A 21530-nucleotide genomic window follows, 5' to 3' on the forward strand; every position below is an offset into this window, starting at 1 on the left:
AAGAATATCTGTGAGACTCTTAACTCCAAATACCTCGCCCCTCCACCAAAACAACTAGAAGCAGAGCTGAAGTAGAGCATTAGCCTTGAGCAAAAAAGGTAAAATCCAGTGACCAGGACCTGAATTCGAGCTGCAGTACCTGTACACAGAAGGAGGAGGAGGAGGAGGAGGAGGAGGAGGAGGAGGAGGAGGAGGAGGGGAGGAGGAGGAGGAGGAGGAGGAGGAGGAGGAGGAGGAGGAGGAGGAGGAGGAGGAGGAGGAGGAGGAGAGAGGAGAGAAAAGAAAGAAACTTCATAAATCTAACCTTTTTCTTAAATTTTATTTATTTATTTTTGGTAGTACTGGGGTTTGAACTCAGGGATTTACACTTTCTAATCTTGCTTGCAAGTCTGGTGTTCTACCACTTGACCCACACCCACACCTTCAGTCCAGATTTTTGCTGAGACAAAATCTCAATGATTTTTCTGCCAGAGCTGGCCTCAACCTTTTATCCTCCTGATTTCAGTCCCCAGAGTAGGTAGGAGTACAGGTGTAATTCATCAGTGCTTGGCTCATAAATCTAAACATTGGAGATACAGATGAAATCTTAAGGTCACCACACTTGGGTTTTCTGTTTGTTTTCCCCAATTAAACCCAGCAGTGGTTGCAGCAATACTTTCTGAATCAGTTCTGATGCTTTGTGAGTCTTTGCAAACTTTTTTTTTTTTTTTTTTTTGCCAGACTCAGGGCCTAGGCACTGTCACTGAGCTCTTCAGCTCAAGGCTAGCACTCTACCACTTAAGCAACGGTGCCACTTCTGGTTTTCTGGTGGTTAATTGCAGATAAGAGTCTCCCGGGCTTTCTTGCCTGGGCTGGCTTTGAACTACAATCCTCAGATCTCAGGCTCCTGAATAGTTAGGATTACAGGTGTGAGCCACTGGCTTCTGGCTTGCCAACTAATTTTATACCACCACCTTCCTGAACATCCTTAAACCTCCTTTTAGTATAATGTGTCTCCACTGAATCAGCTTTAAAAAAAATTCATTCTTGGTACTAACCTATATGGTGTTGTTAGATTCTACTTAGTAAAATGAACTTGATAGTTAACAGAAAAAAGAATTATGCTGGAGAATTAAAAAAAAAAAAAAGGCTCACCTCCACCTCTCTACCTCATTTCTATGAAGTGCAGTCTCAGAAGGACCTGAGGTTTCCACTTCAGTTCTAGAAAACATCTCAGCCCACTCTAAACCAGCTCAAACAAGTCTTTGGATTTGGCTGGAAAACCATGGTGGAAATTCTTGATACATCATTTATTCATTCAATAAATATGACTGAAGGTTTACGATGCTTCAAGTACCTTGTACCTCTTACAAATATTGAAAGAATGAGGAAAGAACATTCCAGAAGGTGTATGCTCTTCTATAAACCATACTGAAGACAGAGAAATGTGACCTCATGTCTATCACTTTTTGGTTGTGTGAACTCACTCAAATTCTGAGTCAATGCTGTCATTTTAAATGTTTCATTTTGTAACCAAAGCGCCATGAGAGAATATGGTCCACTACAGTTGGGTTCTAACAAGGAATGAAGCTGTGACTTTGCCTGACGTCTAAAGCTTTGTCTGTCTAGAGGAACTCCGTGGGATTTGGGGTTTCTAGGAGATTGGTTGCTGGCTCTTTGATCAAGCAGACTCGACACTTTCCAAGGAAAACAGTGTTTGGAAAATCTCACTGAAAACCTTCTTTCTGGGAGTTGAATAAGCAAATACATCATTTTCCTCTTTAACCATTGTCCTAGGAATGATCTCAACCACACACTTGGATGTCAGACAGAACAGTGTAGACAACAGATATGCCACAGCAACATACAATGTTTCTCAACACTAAGAAATGATGACAGAATATTTTTGGTGAGTTTTTAAAGTGAATATACTCATCATATTCAACATATGAGAAAATGGAGCCAGGTAACTTAAAGGTATGGGTGGTTTGGTAGAGATGGGGGAATGGTAGAAGGAGTGACATTGATGGAAATGCATTGTACTCATAAACTGACATGTTGGAACCAAACCCCTTTGTACAACTATTTAAGGATAATTTGTTAAATATAAATAAAAAATTAAGATATTTGCCTATATTTATATGCATAATACATAAAGATATTGACTGAAAAATGCTATACACAGAGGAGGATTTCAATGGTATGAAAGTATTAAAATAAAAATATAAGCAGGGCACTGGTGACTCATGTAAGAAGCTGAGATGTGAAGATCCACAGTTCAAAGCCAGCTCTAGCAGGAAAGTGCGTGAGACTCTTATGTCCAATTAACTACCAAAAAAGACAAAAATGGAGCTGTGGCTATAGTGGTAGAGCACTAGCTTTGAGCATAAAAGCTTGAGGACAACACCCAGGTCCCCAAATTCAAACCCCTGAGAGCTGGTACATGTGTGTTTGCACACGTGTGCGTGTGAACACACATACTATATGCCTAGCATATATATAAACAAACATATTGACTAAAGTATGGTATATATGGAGAAGGATTGCAGTGATGCAACTCCTTTGAACAACTAACATAGTTAAACAAAATGAAGACCAGGAAGCTGGAACTTGTGTTGTTGAGAGATGGGAAAGTCAAAGGCAGGGAGTGCAAGTGCAGATGAATGGAGAAAGGAAGGATAGATGAATCCAGACATAAATATTCAAAGTATGAATGTAAACATAGAACCAGGTAAATTAAGGAGGTGGATGGGGTTGGGAGAGATGATGGGAAATGATGCAGGGGTGACAATGACCAAGATGCACTGGACTAATAAACTGACTTTGAATTAAAAGCCCTTTGTACAATTAATTAAAGATAATTTTTTAAAATGTTTCTACATAAATGGAAAATGTAATTAACTCTAACTTATTCAAAAAAGCCAACTTCTTTGAGTGAATATGAGAGAAAAGCTTGGAAGTGATGACCTGCAGAGCCACAACATTAAAAAAACATGTGGTGATCACATATGTCCTCAGCCTGGTACTTCCTTTCTTTGCTAATGTAGGCTTAAAAAAAAAAAAAGGAATATTAGCAAAGTGCTGGTGTCTCACACCTGTAATCCTTGGTGCCCAGGAAGCAGAGATCTAAGGATCACAATTCAAAGCCAGCCTGGGTAGGGAAGTCCGTGAGACTGTTATCTCCAGTTAACCAAAAAGCTGGAAGTTGATCTGTGGCTCAAGTACTAGAATGCTCCCTGTGAGCAAAAGTGCTCAGGAACAGTGACAAGACCCTGAGTTCAAGCCCCAGGATTGGCACACACATGCACACACACACACACACACACACACACACACACGAGAGAGAGAGAGAGAGAGAGAGAGAGAGAGAGAGAAGAGAGAAAGAGAGAGAGAAATATCATGCAGATCTATTGTGAATATCTTTCCTTATCTCTATTAATTACATCTTGATTTTTTTTAAAAATTATACTCTGCTAATTATTTTTCTCCCAAGGTCTACAGTCTACCTGAAATGTATAGGAAGTGAGAAGAATTTTGTTTTCCTCCAATTTGGACTCAAGATGAAAACAAACCAGGTTTATAAAAAGTAGAGGTTTCCGTGAATCTTTCCAGAGCTACCCACACAGGCTTACAGGAATTTGAGAGGCGTGGTAGAAAGTCACTAAAATCCCATCTCTGATAGGTTACTTTTGCTCCAAGGCAAAATTGTTTGTTAAAAAAAAAAGAAAAGAAAACAACAAAAAACTTTTCTTTTGATTTCGGTTATCCAAATAATTCCAGCTTAAATTGGAACTTAAATATTAATCTGATAATGACATGGTTGAAACACATTCTCTGACGATTGATCTCAAATGACTTACAAGGCATTACTTTAACCTGTTTTCTGCATTCCTTTCCGGCCTGGGATTTTGCCTGCTTTTAACACCAATTGCCAACCCCCACCCCCAACCCCATCAGGGAAGAGAAAAGACCCTGAGATGTATGTATTAAGGTGATTACTATGTGCTGGGGTAATATCCTTTAATTTAAATTTTGTTTTATTTTATTTTTAGCTTCAAAGCTTTTGCAGGAATGAACACCTGTCTTTCAGGGCATTACAAGAAATTGTCAGGTACCTGATGTACTTTGTTTTGTCAAGTCTTCCAGCGGTGACACAGTGCATAGAAGTCACATTTTAATTAATGATCAAAGCAGAGGACACCTGTAAAGCTGGGTTAGACTTCTCAATTCTTTGATACTGGGTTTATACATCTGAAAGAGCCCTTTGATTCTCCTGGGTGTTTGTCCTTTCTTAGAGACTCACTTGAGTTTTTGTTTTTCTGTTTTTTTGTTTTAAATTTCAAAGGCGGCATACTTAGCTAGCCTGAACACTGGAGTTAGAGGTGATAGGGTTGATTCACAACAACACTTAATACCTTATAAAAGTCATTCTCAAAGGCCACTAGGATGGTCCAAAAAGTTCCTAAACCCTAGAGATTTATAGTGCATACTACTTTATTAAATAGTCCATGCTACATTAGTATAAGAGCCACCCAGAATCTTGGGTCTGACATGAGTTAAAGGGATCCACTTATGATATACATATGCTGTTGTAAAGTGAAGGGCATCATAGGACCCAAAATCACTTCAAATATAAATAGACCTTTTCTATAAACAGAATTTCATTATTATGCATAAACTAAAATATGTATGAATATTTGTTGCTATTATATAGTATTGATATGTTATGCTATGTAATATAAAATTAAGATTTCAATAATTACTCATGCAAATTAGTATTTCTACAATATAAAATCTCAATAGATGAATGAAATAAAGAAAATGTGGTGGATATACACAATGGAGTATTAGCCATTAAGAAAAAGGAAAGCATACCATTTGCAAGAAAGTACATGGAACTAGAGATCACTAAGTTAAGCAAAATAAGCCAGACTCAGAAAGACAAATACAGAATGTTCTCTCTCATGTATGGGATCTGATAAAACATGAAAAGGTAAAGAGGGCTATTAACTGAAGAAGAGGAAGAGAATTGGCCCATGGTAAGTGAGGAGGGAATATATGGGGTGATGCATGGGTAAATGTGATCGAAGTGCATTGTTTCCATGTAGGAAAATGTCATAATGAAACCCATGAGTTATGTAATATATGCCCTAATAGAGAAACAAGTATGTTCACATTATATTATACACAGACAAGATAGCATATAAGTGATATATGCTAAGTTAGAATATCTAACCCGATATTTGCATACGTACATTAACAATCTCCTTGGAGAAAATGTGATGACAGAGATCAGCCATAAAGGTTTGCCTGACAATATATCAATAGCTTGGGAACCTTGATGGTTAGGAAAATGTAATTTAAATAGGATTTTAAGCAGTGAAAATTAAGTAAGTATAAAGCATAAAATCCAGTATACAATCCCCTGGGTATTTTTGGTATATCTCTGTGCAGGTTTTTTTAATATAGATGAATTTTTATGTATTTGGGCATACTGAACATCTAACTTGAGCATTTTTCCTTTATTATTAAAAATCACCAGTGAATGTCCTTTAACAACTCTGGAAGGATATGTATATTCTCCACAGTGATTTTCTTGTTTTGTTTTGTTTTTTGCCAGTCCTGGGGTTTGAACTCAGGGTCTGAGCACTGTCCGTGGCTTCTTTTTGCTCAAGGTTAGCACTCTACCACTTGAGCCAGAGCGCCACTTCCGGCTTTTCCTATATATGTGGTGTTGAGGAATCAAACCCAGGGCTTCATGTATATGAGGAGAGCACTTTACCACTAGGCCATATTCCCAGCCCCACAGTGATTTTCTTGATTGTGTGATTAATCCTATTTCTGAGCTAGGCCTAAGAATATGACTACAAATGTCTTTATGCATAAAACGGTTTGAAAAGTCCCTAATGCACAGGGCATTTTGATATCACTTCTAAAAGTGACATACAGAAATGCTCAACATGAGCCAGGCACTGGTGGCTCACATCTGGAACCCTAGCTACTCAGGAGGCTGAGATTGTTGGAATCATGGTTCATGGGTAGAAACTTTCAAGAGACATTTTTTTAACAAAGAGCAGGACTTGGTGGTGCATGCTTATTATCTTAGTTAGGAAGAAGCATAACATAACATAGTTCTACCTAAAATCATATTTGCCTAAATTGAATAATCAAATAATTATTCAATTTAGCAAAGCTAAGCTTTTGTCCTTTGTCATGATGTATTTTCCAAATGTTCCAATTATTTTTCACAAATGTTCAAGAAAAATATGTATTTCCAAGCTAAGAAATTATTCCCAACTATAAAGCTACTCCTTGTGTGTGTGTAGCGGGGTGCATGTGGGTGGGTGTGCCCCTGTGTGCGTACTTCCTAATGCTGGGGTTTGAACTCAGTGTCTCTGCACTGTTCTTTAGCTTTTTCTGCACAAGGCTAGTTGTTCTATCACTTGAGCCATGCCTCTTCTTCTGTCTTTTTTTTTTCTGGTTAATTGGAGATAAATGTCTCTCAGACTTCCTTTCCAGGGCTGGCTTTGAACTGCAGTCCTCAGATCTCAGCCTCTTGAGTAGCTAGAATTACAGGTGCAAAGCTATTGTTGATGGGGCCCTTAGGTGAGCCTCCCATGTTTTCTGCCCTGAATTCATAGGAGCCATTGTAAGTGTTAAAGTCATGCTATGTGAGACCAGGACTTGTCAAGACTCATGTAGCAATAATCTGAGCCTGATTTTGCTTTGTGAAGAACTGCTCATTTTGATGGGCTCAGTTCTTCTAATGGGGTGATTTTCTGGTTCCTTGCGGTGATTTGAATTAAAGAAAATTTTGAAGAGTCACATATACTCCTTCAAGAGGGAAATTTGATAAGAAAAATAGCATCTCAATATTGATGATAAACTCATTGATCTTTAAACAGCTTGCAACATCTTTTGAAGGAGCGATCCCTGAAAGTGAGCTGATAAAAGTTGTGAAATATACACAAGTTACTATCCCTCGATGGCTTATTCATTACATGGGGGCAAGTGGGATACTTTGGAGCTCCTAAAGCAAAGTTATCCACTGTGGTTAACTCCATCCTTCAGGGAGAGAGAGATGCTAACTTCCAATTGCAAACAAGAGTCCATGCAAAGGGACTCAGGGCTAATCAGATTGGTGTGGAAGGGGAAACCATTTTTCTTGATTTAATTGGATTCAGGACTTGTTCCCATTCTTTCCTGACCTCTGACTCCAAGAAGAGAAAATAAATGAATATATAACTCATTGAAAGTCTTCATGCACTTTGATATCCAATATTAAGTTGCAATCTGGCTCTCTAAAAAGTTGAAGAGGAACTAGGTGTTGTTGGCTTGTGCCTATCATCCTAGCTGCTCACGAGGCTGAGATCTGAGGATTGTGGTTGGAAGCTTTACCTGGGCAGGAAAACCTGAGAGATTCTTATTTCCAATGTATCAGTAAGAAGCCAGAAGTAGAGCTGTCATTTAGTGTTAGAGTGTGAGCCTTGAGCAGAAAAGCTAAGCCAAAGCACAACGTCCTGAGTTCAAGGGGTGGAGGAAAGCTGATGGAAGGGGAAAAAAACAATTGATTTAAATATCTTTGGAGATGGGGAATCTCACTATAATGTAGAAAATCTCAGTATAATATGATTCAGAGAAACTAAGAGGTAGTTAGAAATCTCAGACTGCAGCTGTGGTTAAAAGAAATGTACTGCTGGTACTGGTAGCTCATGCCTGTAATTGTAGCTACTCAGGAGGCTGAGATCTAGGGTTTTGGTTTGAACCAGCCAGGCAGCCAAATCCATGAGAATCTTATCATCAATTAACTAGCAAAAAGCTGGAAATAGAGTTGGAGCTAAAGTGATAGAGTGCTGGTTTGGAGCAAAAAAAGCTAAGGAGCAGCCGAAGTACTGGCACCCGCACGTGCACACACACACACACACACACACACACAAGGGAAGGAAGAAAGGAAGGCAGGAAGGAAGGCAGGAAGGAAGGAAGGAAGGAAGGAAGGAAGGAAGGAAGGAAGGAAGGAAGGAAGGAAGGAGAGAAAAAAGGAAAGGAAAGGAAGAGAATGACTATGGACAGAAAAAAGGAGGAGGAGGAAGAGGAAGAAGAAGAGAAGGAGGAGGAGGAGGAGGAGGAGGAGGAGGAGGAGGAGGAGGAGGAGGAGGAGGAGGAGGAGGAGGAGGAGGAGGAGGAGGATAAGAAGGAGAAGGAGAAGGGAAGGAGAAGGAGAAGGAGAAGGAGATGGAGAAGAAGAAATAATAATGAGAGATTGAGATCTGGGGAGAATTTCCTAAGTGTCTTATTCATCCACCAGTATAGCAATTCAGTCAAGGTCCCTATAAGTATAGAACAATGTAAGAGTTTGATGGCACATAGTCTCTATAGCATTTATTTAAGATGATGCAGGGCAAAGGCTCACCTGCTACCTCTTTTAGTTGTCACACAATATCCAAGGTATTCATACCTAAAAGCATGACATCAGCATCCATCAGAGTCTGGAAATCCCACATTCTAGTCTCCATGCCCAGTGCAAACAAAAACCAAGTTTGTGTTAGAAAATCAACATCATGTCTTTGTAAACTAAGATGCTCATGAATTAAGCAATGGGACCTTCATTCCTTGGAATGAACTCAGAAAGAGAATTGTAAGCCATTGACTGGGCGCAGAGCACTTTTCTGGGTCTAGTTGCTGAAGGAAATTGGCCATTCTCATCCCTTCTCTGGCTTGCATTCCTCACCTATCACCCTTCAGTCATACACTGATTTCACTCTATATGTGTGTGTGTGTGTGTGTGCTTGTGTGCTGGTACTAGGACTTGACCTCAGGGCCTGGTCACTGTCCCTTAGCTTTTTCACTGAAGACTAGTGCTCTACCACTTCAGCTACAGCTCCGTTTCTGGCCTTTTGCTGGTTCCTTGGAAATAAGAGTCTCCTAGACTTTCCTGCCTGAGCTGAATTTGAACCACGATCCTCAGATCTCAGCCTCCTCAGAAGCTAGAACTACAGGTGTGAGCCAACCAGAGGTTGGCTAATGTCAGCATAAGTTGAGCTGTCTTTTTGCTTTTTTTTTTTTTTAAAAAAGAAGGTTAAGTGAAATCAAACATATAGGCAGGGTCATTTTGACTTGGCTTCTAAGCCTAAAATCCCTGCAGAAGTGTTGAGCCTACACAAAACAGGGCCGCAGATACAAATGAGACTGTCTGCACTATGCATGCAAGTGATGTCTTTTAAGACAAGTCACTATTCAAGGAGATTCTTATCTAGAATCCAGCCCTGTTCTTAATAAGTCTTCAAAGAAATAAGATCAACTCTAGCACGTCCAAAAACATGGGAGCCTCTTCTCTTGATTTTCTTCCTCAAAAATCTCTCTTTTGAACAAGATTTGCACAGGCAGAATGAATAGAGAGCACAGGCAATTATGGTTTGGGTTTTGCTTTTTAATGGCCCATGCAACCCTGAAATGTGCTCATGAAATCCACTGCCGCTGTATTGCCTGTCGCAACTGTCCAGTGCCATATTTCATTGCTTTCCAAATGCCATTTCTGGTCTTTTTCTTTCCACTTCAAGCTAAAGCTTTCCGGTGCTTTAAAAAGTGTTAGGTAGCAAGGATAAGAATTAAAATATCCCAGCCCTCTGAGGGAGGGAAGGCTAAGTTAAGATCTCTCAGAGTGAGTACATGCCCACCCAAGATCCTGTTCATTTGAAAAAACAAAGGTATAAGGCAGAGAAAGGAGGAGCTGAGAGCCACATTCTTGGGATTTAAAAGTGACGCCTTTGCTGGGGAAGGAATCCTGGCAGGCTGTTATCTTTGTCTGCTTTGACAGTCTAGAAGGCAAGCCCTCCTCCACATCACCAAAAAAAAAAAAAAACAAACCACTCCACTGACACAGAAATGGCAGCTGGGGTTATTTCACTTTAAATAAATATTTGGTGTTCTGGCTGTCTATCTAAATTCTCCTACAGAACAAAACTTCACAAGAACAAAAGGCTTGACAAAACAATAACAAATAAATGAATAAATATGTGATGTATGCCAAAATATCCTGAAGTAGGAAGGTGTAAGATATTTTCTAGTCCAAGTCTTCTACCCTCAACACCCAATCCTGGTTTACACCTCTCATTCACCCTCCCCTCCCACACACACCCATGGGACATATTCAGGTCAACCATAGGCCTTGTTTCTCAAAGAACAAATGAGGATTGTTCCCTCTGCTCACACACGAACCTTTTCACAGACAAATTTTTGTGACACTAGAAGAAATAAGTAGCTGGAGAATAAATAATTAATAACCTGTCACCTGGCATTGCTATAACTATCGCATGTTCTTCCTCAACTCCACACCCAAGAAAACCCATCCAGATCCAGTATTTAAGGCTTTGGCATTCTCTCTTAATTTACATAAAGGAAGTCCAATCCAAGCCACGCAGAAGGCTGAGATCTGAGGATGGTAGTGCAAAGCCAGCTCGGAGAAGGAAAATCCTTGAGACTTCTAGCTCTAAGAAAAAAAAAAGTCAGAAGTGGAGTTATTACTCTAGTGGTAGAACAGCAGTCTTGAGTGAAAAACTTGAAGGACAGGCCACAGGCCTTGAGTTCAAGCTCTAGTGTAAGCATACACATACACACACACACACACACACACACAAATAAAATTCGTACAGATTTCTCATGCCAATTACCAATCAACCATGCCACAGACCAATTCGTGATTGGTTTGGAGATGATGCATTCATTCACAGAATGTCACTAGTATCAACTGTCATCAACACTTGAGAAGCAATGATAGCAGATGGAATTTGAAGAAGAGAAAGCAATGCTTCTAGTAACTACACACATATTTATAACATTCTAGTGCTAGCATAATGATACATACATATGCAAATGTGCAAATCTAGAGAGAAATCCATTCAAATTTTAATTCAGAGACAGTGTTTAACATGTATATGTGGATGGATAGAGGTCATTCAACGTTAGACAAACAGCTTCTACTCTTAAGAGGCATGCAATCATCAAATGTATTTACTTTTTTTTTTTTGCCAGTCCTGGGGCTTGAACTCAGGGCCGGAGCACTGTCCCTGGCTTCTTTTTGCTCAAGGCTAGCACTCTACCACTTGAGCCTAGCTTCTGGCTTTTTCTATATATGTGGTGCTGAGGAATTGACCTAGGGCTTCATGTGTATGAGGCAAACACTCTAACATGAGGCAATATGCCTAGCCTGTCAAATGTATTTACTTACTATGACTATGACATCCATTAATAATGCCTCGTAATGGTGGTTTCATGCTTTTCCAGACTCATAATGCTAATTACATATGTCTACTCTTCATTCCAGTCCTCAAAGACACGTTTTACTTCCATTACCTTTGAAATGGAGGCAATAAAATACAAAGAGTATGACCCTGTTGGCTTATGCCTGCAATCCTAGCTACTCAGGAGGCTGAGATCTGAGAATCATGGTTCAAGGCCAGTCTGGGCAGAAAAGTTTGGGAGGCTCTTATCTCCAACTAACCAGCAAAAATCCAGAAGTGAACCTGTGGCTTAAATGATAGAGTACAAGCTTTGAGCAAAAAGCCAAGTGAAAGTGGAGTTCAAGTGCCAGTATTGGCACAAAAAAAAAAAAAAAAAAAAAAAAAAACACCAAAAAACAGTTACATGAGAGAAGTTAAGTTAATCCATTCCATCCTTACAGTTGGTGAGGGCAAAATGCATGCCCTCTAACTGTGAAGACTGCATTCCAAGAAGAAGATAAAAGAATGCAAATCACAAGGTTGTAGAACATTTCCTGAGAAGATTATCATTCTACAGACAGGATGGTGGATAAGTGACACTGGCTAAGAAAAGAGGTGCTAGACTTAGTCTTGAACAGCAGTCCTATCACTAACAATCTGCCCATTGTTACAGAACTGAAAGCTAGAATTCTGTCAAGGCATCAGCCTAGCGATAAGTCATTCATGAATCAAATGGTCACACACAAGTGAAATATGTTATCTAAACATTTGCCTCAACCCAGGAGAGGGTTCCAAAGCACATGGCTTCTAGTCAGTGTTTTGGCAGTACCAGGGTTTGAACTCAGGCTCATAGGCTTGCTGGGCTTGTTTGGCTGGCTCTGTACCACTTAAGCCACACCTCCAGCCCTACTTAAAGGCCCAACCCCTTTTCCCTATCCTCTTGTGTTTGATTGAAGACAAGGTAGAGGAACAATAGAGAAGTTCCTTGCCCTCCATCCTCAATCAGCAAGTCCCCCACAGACCTTGTTCATGTGCGACCAATACTCATACTTCCCACAGATGAACTGCAATGTTATGGAATTGTCTGAGTATTTCTGAAAGAAAAAAATAAAAGACCTTATTGGCCTTGAGCAACCTGAGTCTCTGTAAAACACCTTGAAAATGATGCTTTTTTTTTGGTGGTGGGGGGGGGTGGCGCTTGTACTGGCACTTGAACTCAGAGTGAGGGCTGCTCTCCCTTCGTTCCCTCAGCTTTGGACTCAAGGCTGGTACTTCTGGCTTTTTGTACTTTAATGGGAGATACATCTCATGGGCTTTCATGCCTAAGCCAGTTTCACATCTTAGATCTCAGCCTCCTGAGTAGCTAGAAGTATAAGCACCAGACATAGGCACCCAGCCAATTGTGACTCTCAGCAATGGAACTAAACATAAAGGCAACTGGGCACCAGTGGCTCATACGTGTAATCCTAGCTACGAAGGAGGTTGAGATCCAAGGATCAGAATTCAAAGCCAGCCCAGGTAGGAAAGTTCATGAAACTTATCTCCAATTATGCACCAAATAAAGCCTAAGTGGAGCTGTGGCTTAAGTGGTAGTGCACATGCCTTTAGCCAAGAAGCTCAGGGACAGTATCCAGACTCTGAGTTCAAGCCCCAGGACCAGCACAAACAAAAGAAAAGAAACATAAAAGGAAAATAAGTTATTCCCCTTAGAACATGGTTTTCCTAAAAGTAAAACAATAACAATCCTAGTACTTGCATTAAGGGCTTCCTATGAAATGCGAACTTGTATAATATGTGCTCTATACAACCTACTGGCTGTAAGCACTCAGCAAACTCTACTGCCATGCCACTACCTTGTGATTAAGACAAACTCCTAGCTGACCAAGGACAGCTTTCTGTGAGTCCTCATGATTCCAGCCTCCCTTTACCCAACAATATACTAGAATATGTGATGAAAAGGCTATTCTAAAACAAAATGAAATTATATGGCTACTATACTTTTGTTTCTACTTAAGTTTAAATTTTGAGCCAAACTTAAGACTTTTTTTCTTTATGTGTGTGCCTGTACCAGAGCTTGAACTCAAAGCCTTTCACTCTTGCTTGGCTTTTTCACATAAGGCTAGTGCTCTATCACTTGAGCCACATCTCCACTTCAGCTTTGTACTGGTTAACAAGAGTTAAGAGTCTCTAGCATTTGTCTTTTGAGCTTGGCTTCCAATCTCAATCTTCAGATTTCAGCCTACAGCTAGGGTTACAAACTTGAGCCAGTAGCCTAGCTACTCAAACAGTTGAGATCCAAGGATTCTGGTTTGAAGCCAGCTCAGGTAGAAAAGCCTGGGAGACTCTTATCTCCAATTAACTACCATAAAAGGGGAAATAGAGCTGTGGCTTAAATGGTAGAGCACTAGCCTTGAACTGAAAAGCTCAGGGACAGCAACCAGGTCCTGAGTTCAAGCCCCAGGACTGGAACATACACACATGTACACACACACACACACACACACACACACACACACACACACAGAGCCCTCGCCCACTCTGTTGACAATGACCAACCAACCACACTATGTCCTGTAGGCCTGAGATCACCATTTGTAAATAATGCTTAATTAGAAGGTGTCTGTGAATCCTTTAGGGTTAAAATACCTGCATTTTGGTAACTAAGCTACAGAGAGAAAAAAAAAAAAAAAGGTGTGTGTGGGCCCACAAAGCATCCATCCTCAGCTCTTCCAGACACTTGAGTAAATGCAAGAAATGTTCTCTGTGTAGGAAGATGTCATCACACTTGTGAGACAAAGAGAGAGGAAAGAAGACCTACAAAATTATCTTCATTGATAATGGCCAATTGCTAAACAATCAAGTAATTGCGGTCATAGGTAGTTTTATAGTTCTGATCCTATTTCTTTCTACTTCATTCCAAAGAGAAAGTTCTAATTTCAAAGCCTCATTTGGGTTCCATTCTGGCCAGTTCTTCACCCACCATTGAGGTAATGTTTATTCAACCTCATGTTTTAACAACTATTTATGAGCCCTGTTTACAAGTTCCAGAGATCGGCCAGTGGTTATTAATGAGATTCAAACCCAAAGCCGTCTAAATTGGTTAATCTAGACAAAACACAGGAACAACTACAAACCACCGTGTGATATTCTGTCTCTGGGTTTATTCGAGTGTAATGCACCTTGCAAGTCAACTTCGATTTTTCAGCCTCCCTCACTAAGCCTCAAAGTAATTATAGTCAACAGTAAAAATCGAGCTCAGCCAGAGAGGCAGCAATAACAGGAAACTGTGGGGGGAGGAAAAAAAAGGATTGAAAAACAAAAACCAACACAGAGACAAAGATGCCTGTCACTTTCAAGAAAGGATGCAGGAAAATCAAATCAAATAAAAACTTGCCCCGATGTAAAGAAAATAGGAAGAGCATGAGGGTTGTGTATCAGTGACAATTGCCAACTATCTCTGGGCTGAAGACTTGGTACCTACCACTCTGGGCTGGAATCAGCACGGGCACAAACCCAGTCTCTACTTTCTCCTTCAAGCAGAAAGTGCGAGCCAATCATCAAACTATTTTTGGCCACACAGTTAATGATCTGTTGGGGCCTACACTTTTTATTTTGTCACAACAACTAGGCCTGCAGCTGAAACCCAGCTGGCCTCTCCTTCTCCCAGGCCTATAATTTAGCTTAACAGCTTAGGGACAAGAGGAAATGGTACTGTGCCCTGGCACCCCCACACTGGCTTCAAAAATGAGTTCTGTGCCCTGCTGTGTGTGTGTGTGTGAGAGAGAGAGAGAGAGAAAGAGAGGGAGAGAGAGAAAGGGAGAGAGAGAGTGCATGCATGCGATGGCAGGAGGAGGAGGAAAGGGAAAAGAACCATGACTCCATGAGTGAGCAGGAGTAGGTATAGGTGAGGCAGCTCAAGCTCTCCTGGAGGCTGGTGACTTATGCATGTAATCCTAGCTACTCAAGCGGCTGAGATGTGAGGATTGTGTTTCAAAGCCAGCTGGGGCTGGAAAGTCCGTCAGACTCTTATCTCCAATGAACCAGCAAAAGCCAGAAACAGAGATGTGGCATACGTGGTAGAGTGCCTGCTTTGAGCAAAAAGCTAAAGGACAGTACCCAAGCTCCAAGTTCAAGTCCTAATGCCAGCACACACACACACACAAATAATAATAAGAATAGTTATTGTTATTATTATCCCTTGATATCAAATCTTCCTAGCAACTCCCCTTGACAGCAATTCTATTCATAAGCTTGATCTGTATCTTCAGTCTTCCGTGTCTATCCTATTGTTCCTCCTTTACCCTACTCAGGTCCTCCATCTCCCACAATTCATCTAATTCATTCAAGCTTACCAAGGATATCTACATCCTGTGACTTACTTGATCAGTCTTGATTCTGAGTTTAGCCACTGGCAAAATTTAGGAGGAGATTAGATCATGATGAAGACCAAGAACACTAAGTCCAGATAGTGTACTCAAATTCCAGCTCCAGGGGGCAAGCTTATTTTCTCCTGGTATAATAAATATATAGTATAATAGTAACCAATATAATACATAATAATAAAAGATAAAATAAAAGACAATACACACAAGGAAAATTTTAAGTATGGAAGACCCAATGGCTAGTTACCAAGTACCCTAGGTAATTAGCAAATCTATGGTGTTAACTAATAGAATTGTCCCTTATTTGGCTACCATGATATCAGACCCACCTGGTTTTCTTCTTCACTATGCCTTTGGTGAGACTCCATTGCTGGTTAACTACCATTTTTTCAATGTGGATAAATCAGAAATCCAAGAGCTCAATCACTGGACATCTCCTTCTGTGAGTTTACTTAGTTTCATGTACTCAGAGGTGATTTGCATGCCTCTTGGAGCCTGAAATTCCCAATCCTAACCTTCAAGGTATGGCTAAATTGACTATTTGGTGTCTGGATCCTGCTATCTGTGAGCCACTTCATTCTCTAGAACTTATTCTAGAACTCCCTAGGCATATTCTCACCTTACTTAAAGGTCTTTACCTGGAAGAGTCTTCCTACAGATAGCTACATAGGTTGTTCCTTCTTCCTTCAAATCTTCCCAGTATGCTTTTCTAATCCTGTATAAGACTCCCATAACAACAAGCATACCCTGTTGACCAACTCTATCTTATTCTTTTTCCACTGTAGTATTTGTCAGCTCCAAGAATACTAGATTGGAGGAGGAGGGAGTGGGAGAAGAGCAGTACTAAGCCTTGAATTCAGGGCCTGAGAGCTGACCGTGTGTGTGTGTGTGTGTGTGTGTGTGTGTGTGTGTGTGTGTGTGTGTGTGTGTGTGTGTGTGTCTGTTTCCATGCAAAATTGGCATGCTATTATTCGAGCCACATCTCTACTTCTGGCTTTTACTGGTTAATTGGAGATAAGAATCTCATAGACTTTCCTCCCTGGTCTGGCTTTGAACTGTGAACCTCAGATCTCAGCCTCCTGAGTAGCTAGGATTACAGGCCAGGCTAGAAATACTAGATTTTATACTTACATATTTACTATTTTGTCTTTTCCATAAGATTCTAAGATTCAGGTGGAGGATGGTTTCTTCTGCCATGTTCCCTGCTCTGTTTCTTGCATCCTGGCCACTCTTCCAGTCTATAAGTAAGTGCTAAGCCAATAATAGTTGAACAATTTTTAAGTGAACACATAAAGGAATGAACAACATGGAAAAATGAGCCCTAAGGAAAATATAAGGTGTGGTGAGACTGTGTACTAAGGACCTTAGCTAACCATCCATTTTTTCTTCCCAAGGAAGTCCTGAGCAAACATGGAAGTTAATCATCCTTGTACTAGCAGAGTGAGAGAGAGGAAAGCATGGAACAAATGCCACACCCACAGAAGGCTCTGCTTCTAGACTTGCTTAAGGTGTTGGGTCAAGAGCTTACTTTGAGGTCTCAGAGTATAGAGTGAGTCAAGCCTAGAAGAGATAGATGCAGGCAGGTATGATCACACTCTACCTGCTGGTCTTGCATTGCCTTGAATGCAACGGTGGCTTGAACCTTGCAGAATGGCCTGTGGGACATGCAAGGGCTATTGCAAGGGAGAGAAAAGGCTGGGATGTTGAAGCAAGCAGGGCAGCCACTGATGATAAAAGACAGGACATGAGACTTACAACAAGGAAAAGACTATGCAAAGGCTAGCCAGGATCATGAAGAAATCTTTTTTCCCTTGATTGGATATAGTTGAAGAGGGGCATGGATTAGCCAATGACAGAGAAGCTGAAACTACTGCACTGAAACAGAACAGTGAGGAACAGATGGGCTCAGGGAAGGAAGAAGACCACTGGTTACTTTGAACTTAAAGCCTGAGACATTATTGCTCCTCGATACAAAACCTTTGAGCAACTTGTGTGCTTTTCCCCCACATAAAATTCACTTTCTCCATTCTCAGGGAATTTTCTAATGCCAGGTTTTCAACTCTAAATGACATTCCTGTTTCTTTTCTTGCACAGCTATTATTTAACACACACACACACACACACACACACACACACACACACACTTTGCTAGTATTGGGGCTTCAAGCTCAGGGCCTCACATTCTATTTTGGCTTTTTCACTCAAATCTGGTACTCTATCACTTGAGCCATATCTCCACTTCTGTTTTATTTGTTTGTTTGTTTGTTTCTGGTTAATTGGAGATACAAGTCTTTCCAACTTGCCTGCCCAGGACTGACTTTGAAACAATCCTCAGACCTCAGCCTCCTGAGTAACTGGGATTACAGGCAAGAGCCATCAGCACACAGCCATAGTTGTCATCTTGCCAACACTTGCCAAGGTCATGTCTCTTATATGATCATATACTACAACTACCTTCATGTCATTTCTTTCTTAAAAATCTTTCTGTCAATTTTTTCCAGCATTACAGGGCTCTGTGTCTTTCCAGCTCTAGCCCTTTCTTCAATCACTGTGATCTAATCTATAGCACATTTTCTTCATCTCTGCCAACTTTCCCCACTACCTTTCAAGACCTATGTAGGTCCCTCTTGTCCTCCCTTTTCTCCTCCTCCCTGTTTTTGCCTGAGTAATTTTGATTCCTTCTCTAGATACTAGAACGCAAATGACTTTCTCAGGGAGCAATTTCCTGAAGAACCAGTATGTATTCACCCACCCTTGGCTCATGTTCCATAGCACAAGAATGCACCATGGTAAAAGCAGGTGAGGACTCCAGGAAGGACAGAGAGCTGCATGCTAGTGATAACTGAAACTGAAAAACAAACTGCAATACCTGGATCCGGCCTTTTGTTTTTATGGTCTCAAAGAATGAGTCCACAGACACAAATCAAGAAGTAAAATGGCAAAGCCTTACTGAAGAAAAAGATAAGCAGAGCTACCACTAGACAGAGGGACAGACTGTCTTAGCAGTCCCCAGTGGAGCCAGTTGGAAGCTCCACATAGACCACATGAGCTCTCCATGCATCCTTTAGCTCATCTGACTGGATATCCATCCTGGCACACACTTCTGAGGTCCAATCAGCCCACTGTTTATGTGTGAGTTTTCCACGGTGTGATGCCAACAAGTATGCCTGCTCACAGCCATAGTGATGAAATGTCTAGAGACCTGCACAAAAGACTGTTCAAGGCCATGGTGAGGGATGCAGAATATCTACCAAAGGGATTCTTTGCCCTGATTGCCCAGCCAAGCTCTCTTTCTGCTCTCAATACCTGCTACCCTATCCCTAGGACCCAGCACATGACTGTCCCCTAAAAAAGATTCTGTAAATTAAGTCATAAATCTGCTAATGGATCTCTCCATTGCACATCTCACACAAAGTCTTTTCCAGAACATATTGGGAGAACCTCTGAGCATATTCGATTCATCTCGCTTCTCTGGATTGACTTTTTAGGAGGTGTGAAACTTGTCTAAGCCACTCATTGGTTATCATTCAAATTGTAATGAGACAGTTAACTACATCAAACATGACCCAGAAAGTGGAAGATAAATCTGTTTTGCCCAACTAGTTTTTCAAGGTTGGAGTCCTGCAATATTCAGTCTGCACAGAGGGCATTTAAAGCTCAGAGCCTGTCCCTTTCAAGGTGATGGCACAATTTCTGGGACACACAGACATTAGGACAGGGCATCATATGACGCTTGTTCGAAAAATGTCCTTTTGTTTTGTGTGTGTGTGTGTGTGTGTGTGTGTGTGTGTATCCTGAGCCCATTCAGGTTCCCATGAATCACTGAGGAAACTGAATGATGTGGGAAATAATAGGCTGTGTGTGCCCCTTAGCCAAGAAGCAGTCCCTCTGGTTAATGAAGCTTTCTGAGCCTCTGACCTATTTCATTTTGGTCAAAATGCCTGCAGAGGGGATTTCCTTCAACATCTGACAGCTTCAATGAGGAAGAGCTGGGGTCCTCAAACAGGACGCCCTCATAACAATTTGACCACCCTGGCTTTGGGTTCTGTCACTTCTAATAAAATGGGAAGATTGTGTAGAGATCTGTGAGTATCTAATCATGAATGAGAACCATTCTAAACATCAGACTATCCTAGTCAGATACCAGTGGCTATAATCCTACTATGTGGGGGATTGAGATCTAGAGGGTCATAGTTCAGATCTATCCCCCAAAGAAAAGTTCATAATACTTCATCTCCAAAAACACAGCAAAAAAGAAAGAAAGAAAGGAAGGAAGAAAATGGGCTGGAAGCATGGATTGCATGGTAAACTACTAGCTTAGCAAATGTGAGGTCCTGAAACCTGATTACAGATAATACATAGATAAGTGAAATAAAACAGCAAATAAACAAGTCATACAGTCCAAGAAATGTAGCTTTACATGTGTATACAAAGTTCATGTGTAAGATCGAGGGAAGAAGTAAAGAAAAAACATGCTGATCACATGTCTGGTTTCAGAGAACAAGGAACAAGGTGAACCCTGCCCTCACCCCCTCCTCATTCTCTCTGGGATTTTGGTTTGGGTTTTTTTTGTTTTTTGTTTTTGCTGCAATCCTTATAATACTGTTGTCCATCTAACACAATGGGGCCACCCAATCATGCACTTGGCCCTCTAAAACAATGGACTGAGCAAAACCTCTTTTCTTAATTCATAGGCTGTCTCCGGTCTTTAGTTGCAGTAATGTAAGGCAAACTAGTGCAATAAGACTAAGCTAAGTCAAGCATTTGTGGTTCATGCCTGTAATCCTAGCTATGCAGAGGCTGAAATCTGAAGACCACAGTTCAAGGCCAGCCTGGGCAGGAAAATCCCTGTGAGATTCTTATTTTCAATTAACCTATAATCACTCAACAAACCAGAAGAGGCACTGTGGCTCAAAGTGATAGACTGCTAGCCTTAAGTGAAGAAGCTCAGAGACAGTGTCTAGGCCCTAGATTTAAGCCCCATGACTGATAAAAACAAAATGAAACGAACAAAAACTAAGCTTTCTTTGGAGGCTTAGCATGTAGCCAACAAAACTAGGCATGCCAGGCTTTAGAAATTGGAGTATACTCACCAATGCACAATTAACCACAGGCATTTGAGGTCATATTTTCAACTTATGAGAGGTAGAAACCTAAGTTCTGTCCACCTTACAGCCTTCTTAGTTCAGTCCCTCATAGGAGTGAATGCATGTGGGAACAGGGGCTCCTCTCATATTTTATCCCATCATCAGGTAGACCAGATAGCCAGTTGCTACAAACCTGCTCTGTGGGACTTTAACTGATGAGTTAGCTTTGATTTAGATTTTGACTGAGGCCATCATTAAGAAGATCACCTGTATCTACTGCAAGTACATCAAATGGAGTTCAGCCCTTATGATCACACCTCCAAGATATCCCCAGTGCAATAAAAGGCTGAAAGTTAGTGTTCGTATTAGAAAGCTGTCTGAGAAGGAGTCTGTGGTTTTCTTCCCCACCCCACCCCCTATCATGATTCATTGTGCAAAACCCATGCAGCTTGGCCACATGGATTCTTGGGTCAATGCACAGGAGACAGTAGGGAACTGGGTGCCAGTGGCTCAGACTTATAATCCTGCTACTTAGGAGGCTGAATTCTGAGGATCAAAGATACAGGAAAGTCCATGAGACTCTTATCTCCAGTTAACCAGCAAAAAGCTAGAAGTGGCATTCTGGCTCAAGTGGTAGCCTGGCAGGATTGAGCAAAAAGCTAAAGGATAGTGTCCAGGTCCTGAGTATAAGCCTCAGTATATATACTTAAAAGTTAATTTATTTTAAAATCTCAGTAAAGCATCAACAAAAATAATTAAGAGAATGAATATTCAACAAATGTTGATGGAATGGAATTAATACCCACTTAGAAGGGTATGTCAATGATAAAATTTCTTGGTTGAAAAATTTTTTTACTTAATAGCAG

This window comes from Perognathus longimembris, chromosome 3 (genome assembly GCF_023159225.1).
Source record: "Perognathus longimembris pacificus isolate PPM17 chromosome 3, ASM2315922v1, whole genome shotgun sequence".
NCBI lineage: Eukaryota > Metazoa > Chordata > Mammalia > Rodentia > Heteromyidae > Perognathus > Perognathus longimembris.